Source organism: Hyposmocoma kahamanoa, unplaced genomic scaffold, assembly GCF_003589595.1.
Source record: "Hyposmocoma kahamanoa isolate Upper Pololo Valley unplaced genomic scaffold, ASM358959v1 93, whole genome shotgun sequence".
Lineage (NCBI taxonomy): Eukaryota > Metazoa > Arthropoda > Insecta > Lepidoptera > Cosmopterigidae > Hyposmocoma > Hyposmocoma kahamanoa.
This window is the reverse complement of record NW_020654810.1, coordinates 1,599,393-1,607,335: the sequence shown is the minus strand read 5'-3', so window position 1 is coordinate 1,607,335 and position 7,943 is coordinate 1,599,393. Positions and strand designations below refer to the sequence as shown.

Genomic DNA, 7,943 nt, shown 5'->3' with positions numbered 1-7,943 from the left:
AAGTTTTTTATATATCGTTATAGTGTTGATGAATAAAGTCTTTTTATTTTTTTATGTATTAGAGTTAAGTTCATCGCTCGGAGTCACGTCACCGTCGGATATGAATATTTGTCGCGACTATACCCTTCACAGGTTTTGTATAGCGACAATAAATGTCACCGGCCATTATTTCTACATGTTTGAATTTGGATATAAAACTATTTTTCCGGATCTAAATCGGGAATGTTTTTTCAAACAAACCAACGTATAAACAAGTCCCATGGTCACGGCAGAGTCAATCGGTTTGTTCTGCAATTCAACTACCTCCGTTACCATGCTGGTCTGCTACGCAGAGGTCCCGGGTTCGATTTCTGGGCCGGGTGAAATATTTGTATGGCCAACATTTTTTATCTCGTGAGTTTGGGTGGTATTTGTTGTTGCCTACGTGTGTGTCCATGGCACCCGCGAAACAGGGTTACCCTAGTGCGGAGCTATGAGTGTGTGTATCAATGAGTAACAATCGCGAAAACCTGAGAAGTAAATTAGAAATAATTAATAAAAAATATTAATAAGTGTGTATAATTAAACCTGTTATATTCCTCCATCATTCCTAACAATATTTATGAACACTTGTTTTTCTGTACAATGGTTTCTAGTATATGACGAATGTTTGCTCAACTATTTGTGACACACATGCGCTATTGTTCTTTTAGTATAATGATAATTTGGTGAGCAGTTGTCGTGAGCTGAGGTGTCCGAGTGGTTAAGGAGTTGGACTTGAAATCCAATGGGTTATACCCGCGCAGGTTCGAATCCTGTCCTCAGCGAATGGTATTTTTTTTGCTTATAATGGTTTAAAATCAAGGTCCAAAAAGTAGGTAATCGGACAAACGAACCAAAACAAAGCGACAACAAAGTGGTGGTTGACCTTTTTTTTTTTTATTAAGTAGAGGGTCGTGTTCGAGTCCGGGCTTATGTATTCAATATGTCTGAAGCAATCTCGATATGTTTGAAATATTTTTTTGAACTTTTTGTTTTGTATTAGGTATGATATCATTTCATGTCCTGCCTGTTCACGGGTCTTCTGTAATGCTGGATTTTAAGTCATATTCTACTTCGCGATTCTTTTTCGACAGACCGGTTTCATCGTCGTGTAAGCCTTCACCGTTCAAACTACTGAATATTAATAAAATAATCTGCCCCTCATCTGAAAAGAATACTTGCAAACCTTAAACAAACGGACTCATGTGAACCATACTTCTTCAAATACGAGATATTAACACTTACATCAATATACGTCTTAAAGGCTTGCACATGAACTGAAAATACCATCGTCGAAACTGCAAATATTTATTTTTTTTACATCTGGCCCACATTCCATGGCAATAAAAAATTATAATAAAATACCCAATGAAATTAAAAGTATAGACAACCAAAATTTTCAATAAACAACTTCAACATTTTCTAATTAATAAATGCTATTTTCTTATTTATTTAGTTCGGTCCACATGACCCATATAATATATACCTTAAGGACTAACATACATACAATATAATAAAACACTATTTCTAACTGATCTACACGTGCACCTGTCGGCGACGTGTGGCACAATCTGGTGTCCGGGGTGCTACTCTCGATCGCCGTCCGAAACAATTACTGTCAAATACATTGACTTACAATTATATGGACGTCGGGTCCGCGCTAAAAAGTGTCCGAACTTATAGGGCGTTAAAATCGTATACAGAGAGTCATTCACGCTTTAGTCTTCGTTTGTTCGACTGATAGCGAAGCAAGCAAAATTAGACAGTACTGCGATGATATTACAATTTAAATTCAAGGTTTTAGCTTTTTCAAGGATGACATGTCACTACGTTTAAATAGGTTGACTTGGGAAATTTTTTTCGTGGTTTGTGTATTAGACCCGTCGTCCATTTATTTGTAAGTCAATGGTGAAATAAGTAATATTCGACAAAATTAAAAGACAGGTATGCCACCAATCTTAAAACCGTTTTTCGAAATCAAATCAAAGTAATTTAAAAAATTACATCGCGTGCTTAAAACCACTCGTCATAATTGCAATTACATCGAAAAAAAACCTCAATTTCGAAATTAAGTTAAAAAGAACTCTTTACGTATTTAGGTACCCAAATAACTGTTTATGTAAACTATACAAAAAAAAAGATAACAAAATCACATTGTTTCGCAGATCTATATTTTTACTGTTTGTGGAGTCGTGAGAAAATGTCATTATATAAAAGACTATAGATAATTCCAAAGCATTTCACAAAATCCCTAGTCGACAATCTGTGTAGAATATAGGGTGACATTTTATTAGCGTCCTTCAATTAATGACAGTACCTACTCATTAATAAAAAAAACACTGGTTGGCTAATCTCGATCTCCGTCCGACATCCGTCCGAAACAATTATTGTCAAATAAGTAATATTCGACAAAATTAAAAGACAAGTATCCAGTATGAAGCTTCATCCGCATCACGCGTCTTTTCATTTGGTCAAGTATTGCTTATTTGGCAGTAATTGTTTCGGACGGATGTCGGACGGATATCGAGAGATAGAAGATATAAGACACCCTTCGGCCAAAATTCTTCCTTCATGAAGGTCGACAGATGATCGGTCGGTACTCTCACCACAAACGAATTGAAATTCACGTTGTGGCGCCACTCGACCCTCAGGGTGTATTTGATTTTATGTCTGATGTACTCCACTATCTCCTCAGCCTTCGTGGAGTAATGCAGCCGCAATAGGTACAGCAGCGTCATCAGTGTGGCCGGACGCAGCGAGAAGTTCGATCCTGTCAATGGTGTGCCACATTGGTTACGGCTATTGCCTGAACGTATTCTTTGATGATAAAAATTAAGTCCATCCAATATTGTATTATAAACACAGGACTATACAACAAATTATAGTAAGAATATAGTTATTATAATTTTTTATTGAATTGATATTCAATTATTTTTTGTGAAATTACTCCACTAGTTTGTTATAATTATTAATACAAAGATCGAACACACAGAAAAAATTCCTTCGATTCGGCCGGGTTCGAACTGACGTCTTCTAGCTTACCGTGGCAGACGCTATACCAACTAAGCCACGGAACGAACCAGCGGATCTCACGAATTTTTCTATGTGCTTGCGTCGTATCTTTGTATTTAGTTTTTTCAACGACTTTTTAGTCGTAGCGCCATCTATGAGAAATCTATGAAAGTTTTATCACCCAGTTAGATATTTTTACAGTTACCAGCCCTGGCGAGAGATGTCGCTATTCACTGTATTTAAATTTTTTATGGAATTGATATTCAATTATTTTATAAAACTTTTGCGGCGGCCGCGCGAAAACTTTCGTTATTGGACGCCTAAGGGTTGCTTTTTATAAATATGTCTCAGTGCTGGCGTTGCTGGAAAGACGCTGGTTAGGGGGTGCCTCAGAACATTGCCAGTGGGTGAATTCTTAGTATTGTTTATTTATTACATTAAGTGAAATGCAAATTACTTATTAGTTTTATATTTGGCTAGATTGTAATGTATTTATAATGATTTTACTAGTAGACTGGATTATAACTTATTAATGTTTTGTAAAGAGATATTTTTAGTTCAAAGACAAATAGAACAATATAAAAAACCCATCTCAAATTAAAACCATAATGAACGCCATAACGTTTGTCAGAGGCAGGAACGGCCGGGACAAACATCAGCCCGCGGGCCAGCATCGACGGCTTTGAACTTCCGCTGTTGGATTGGGGGAACGGTAACTGTGGATTTTGGACATATTGTTTAACAAATATCAATACACTGAGGACTGTTATTTGTAAAGGTCATTTCGTTTTGGAATTGTTTATTAATACAGAATGCAATTCATAAAATTGATCCACTTCCACGTAAAGAGAGTATATCAGCAAATCTTTTAACACTACCCCCATTTGTTTTTCTCGTTTACTTGCTGAAACTTAACCTTATCTTTGTTTTGTTTTAATTGATGCACAAAACAACATGAAAAAGTAATAATTCTGTTGAAAAATTGATAGTCGATAGGGAAACGAGTTCTTGAGTAGAGACCACGGCTCGCCAGACGTAGCCTTCTTGTCAGATAGAGTGACAATATGCATAAGACAAAAGCTGAGGACTGGGCGAAATGGCGCACGTTGGAAGAGGCCTATGTCCATTAGTGGACTCCTTTGGATCCAATCTGGGATCTTGGCCTCTAGCCTCTTCTTCCACTCTTGACGATCTTGTGCAAAATAGTCAATTAATATAATTATAACATATTAAATTATGCGACATGATTTTCCTCCTTCATTTCTTTTTCTTTTTTTATAGAAACAAAACTGTGTCGAAGCTGATAATGTCGATTACATCGTGAAATTTTATTTATTCTTCTCACGTTCTTTGTTTTGCTCATCAATGTGACATCTACACTATATACTTTGTATAGGGATGGCTAAATACAACAACGTAAGTTTGATGCTAACGCGCGCGTCCGATATCAAGCGTCCGATATCATCCGTTCACATCGATATCAAGCGTCGCAATGGCGAAGCAGGCGGGCTGCAGCACACCTCTATTTACTATACTTCACAATATCGAACGTACAGCAATCTCGAAAATTCGGTATACTCTACGTTTTTCGATCTCCGATCATCAGCATTACTAATTGAGATAATACTGCAACCAAATAAAATTCTACAAAGGCATTATTCTAAAAATGAGCAAAGTAAATAACCACAGTGAGAATACATGTTAAAGACAATGCCAGTAATGGCGAGCAACAAAAGAATCTCGTATCAAAACAAAGCTTGGCTGTACAAAGTTAAACAATAATTACCCGACCCACCTGAGGCAACGCAGAGATAAACTCAGCAGCCTTTGTAATAAAAAGATATATTTTTTATTCAATTACTCATTTGATACAAGCGAACATCTAGGTCTTTTGCTTCGTGATACGGACGTTTCTTTTGAAATGTTAAAATTATTTACGCTTAGAAATTTGTTTTTGATATAAAAGACTGTCTGGAAATGTGGAATCTGTTGGCACAGTAGCTGCTGGTTATATTAGTGGTTTTTTTATAATTATTTATGCTGAAATGGTACTGAGCTGGGCACGTCTGTCGCATATACTCACAAAGGTGGGCTGGAACGGCCAGCGACGATGAGGCAGACCAAGAAGGAGACGGCAGGAATACTTGGACGCATATACATATAAGGGACTCGCCTGACATTGCATCAAACCAGGAGCTGTAGAAGTCAAAACTATGATAAATGATAAAAGTAGGATTAGGCTGGTAACGGTAACTTAAAACGTAGATGACAGACGCCATCGGCGATGGCGGGATGACTTTGACCTGTTTTTAAAAGACTGGTCAGATACAGACCAAACCAGGATCAATGGAAAAAGATACCTTAATCCAAATGTAGGACACAATAGGCTTACAAGGAATAAATAAATTGATAAGGAAACGTTAATACTCTTTAGTCGGATTCGAAGTAGAAATAATCTTATGACAATAGTAATGCAGATGAGTTACGAATTGAACAAATTCTTGGAATAAGGAAACTTTTAATAATAATAATGACAAGCTTGTAAAATTAATGAAACTGGACAGCGAAAATCAAAATTAATTTATCGCACCCCTTGTGGAAGAATGGCAAGTGGAGTTACATCAAAAACGTTTATTGCTCCATTAGATACAGAAAAATATAACCCACATTCTCTCCAATTCTTGTAATTCTGGCGACTAATATTGTAGATAGAGTTACAAAAATTGGAGAGGATATAGGTTATTTTTCAGCATTTAATAGCAATAAACAAGTTTGATGGAACTCCAATTATGCCATTCTTCCACGAAGGGTGCATTTTATTCAACATGCAACATAATTGAAAAGACTCTCTTGAAAAGTGGTCTCTTGTTCAGCTACTCAAGACTTCGGGAGTCTTAGCGCTAGCTGATATTAAAAACACTCTAAAATTGGACAAACACAGTTATTAGCAGTAGAGCTCGTTGTGAAAGATTTAGTCTAGGGAAGGCCTGCCGCCTTACCTATTCCAGCCGCCAAGTAGTTATGTGAGCATAACCGCTCACGCGATACATGCAGCCGTAGACGCATACCACACTTAGAGGTGCCGGTGATGATTTTATACCGATTTATCGGATATCGAAGTTATAACAGGTAAAGAACTAATATTAATTGCTATTTCGGTAACTACTCTAGCAAACCATAAAGTTTTTAATACCTGGGTCTGTCATTTAAAAAAAATAAACAACTTCCAAAATACGTCACGACAATCGTGTGTGTTATTGTTTGGGCTGGTGATTTCGGTGTTTATTTATTGAAAACATACCGTAAGTAGCGTTTTTTAAGTTTACCCTGAATATAAATGTTTATAAACTATACTTTAAGGAGTAATTTCATGGTAAACGTTAGAACCACTCAAACGGAATATTATCATATTTATCCAAGTACACCAAAAATTTAATTAGTGCTTTTTAAGTGCGGGATTTGCGGTGTATTACTGCATTTTATTTGAGATGTTTTTGTTGGTAGTACGGAGAGTATTTATTTAGCAATGCAGAATAATAATTTATATTTATAAAAACTTGTATTTAAACTGAATCCTTTTCTATTTTGCGAAACCAAATAGCCGCCATTTTGCGGTAACAGGAGCGCATCGCGTGAGCGGCTGTGTTCCGGTTTTGAAAAATCAGGGTGACGGGCGCAGTGGCAGTGCCCCTCAGATCTTTGCGATTTAAAGCTCTGAGTGACACTGCAACTGTTATGGATAGGCCTCTCGCTTAATATCAGGCGCACGACCTGTTCGTCCTGTCACTTAGTGTCATAACACTTGCATTCCTTCGTGTATGTATGATTATTGTTAATACTCTATAAAAGCCCTTAAAAGTTAAAACAAATAATTATAACTTTTTATTTAGAAAAATCCGACATCATATCGTTAGCATATCGGCTGTTTTATTGGAATTACATCTATTAGCCAAGTTTCATTGCAATCGGTTAACGGAAAGTGCGCAAAACCAGGTTTGCCACGCTTATAGGAATATTTTCTTCCCATTTAAATGAAACCAATACAGAGGTACCCTCTTTCCAACAAAAAAGAATCGTAATCATAATCGCATGACGTAGACACTAAAACAACACAGCCAAATTCCTTCCTAGTTCTAAAAACCTTCTTCGTTTTTGAAGTCTGCTGCTTGGCGGCTGTAACGGATAAGGTGGCAGCACTTCACAGGACAAACTCTCTCACAAGGAGCTTTACTGCTATTACAATATTTTTTCCCTTCTTTATTTTTTTTTTACTTTTACTTTATTCCATCACATGCTAAGAAACATGTAACTAGTCATAACGCACATAATCACTAAAATTGTATCTTCTAAACAAAAAATAAATCTTATTTTAAAACGTATTAATTAAAGGCCAAAAACCTGATTCGTGTAAGGTTAAAGCACAAATGATTGTACTGACATCTCATTAGCTTAGCGAAACGCTTCGCCTAGGGCGATTTGATCGGGACGTTGAGTCACGAGCTGTAGCGATTTACCGAATAACCAGTTATTTTGTTGCTAATTAATTAACATTTGTCAGTACTTTTTTAAAATGATCGAGTTCTTAGGTTTTCGTGATTGCTATACATTTTTCTTCTCATCATATCCATGGTGTACATTATAATACTTGGAAATGAGACTATTTTTTCGGATGAGCCGTGACCGTGATATCTGTAAACAGCTCAAAACATTTTGTTTGTTAAAAAAACAAATATACGCGACTTAGACCAAAAAACAGAATATAGTATTTAATTATAATATTAAATTTACAATAATTTGATGTTATTGTTTTTATATTACATAATTTCTGTTGTTATCCAATGTCTTTGTGCTATATGTGATTTTTGTTTTTCGTGTACAATAAACAATGAAATAAATAGATAAATAAAAAA

General features: G+C 36.1%; 1 non-coding gene across 1 annotated transcript; it reads left to right on the top strand.

Annotated features, from left to right (window-relative positions):
• The first annotated feature begins 724 nt into the window (after positions 1-724).
• Trnas-uga lies at positions 725-806 on the top strand. The gene has a single exon. It is a non-coding gene; the product is annotated as a tRNA-Ser (tRNA).
• The last annotated feature ends 7,137 nt before the right edge of the window (positions 807-7,943 follow it).